The sequence below is a fragment of the Sinocyclocheilus anshuiensis genome, unplaced genomic scaffold (assembly GCF_001515605.1).
Source record: "Sinocyclocheilus anshuiensis isolate Anshui unplaced genomic scaffold, SAMN03320099.WGS_v1.1 scaffold292, whole genome shotgun sequence".
Lineage (NCBI taxonomy): Eukaryota > Metazoa > Chordata > Actinopteri > Cypriniformes > Cyprinidae > Sinocyclocheilus > Sinocyclocheilus anshuiensis.
Window position 1 is genome coordinate 303,936 of NW_015555757.1, and position 209 is coordinate 304,144.

A 209-nucleotide genomic window follows, 5' to 3' on the forward strand; every position below is an offset into this window, starting at 1 on the left:
TTGTTTAGCATCATTACTCCAGTCTTCAGTGTCACATGATCCTTCAGAAATCATTCTAATATTCTGAATATTAGATAATATTCAAAAACAATTATTATTATTATTATTATTATTAATATTATGTTGAAAACAGCTGAGTAGATTTTTTTTTTCAGGTTTCTTTGATGAATAGAAAGTTCAGAAGAACAGCATTTATCTGAAATAGAAAT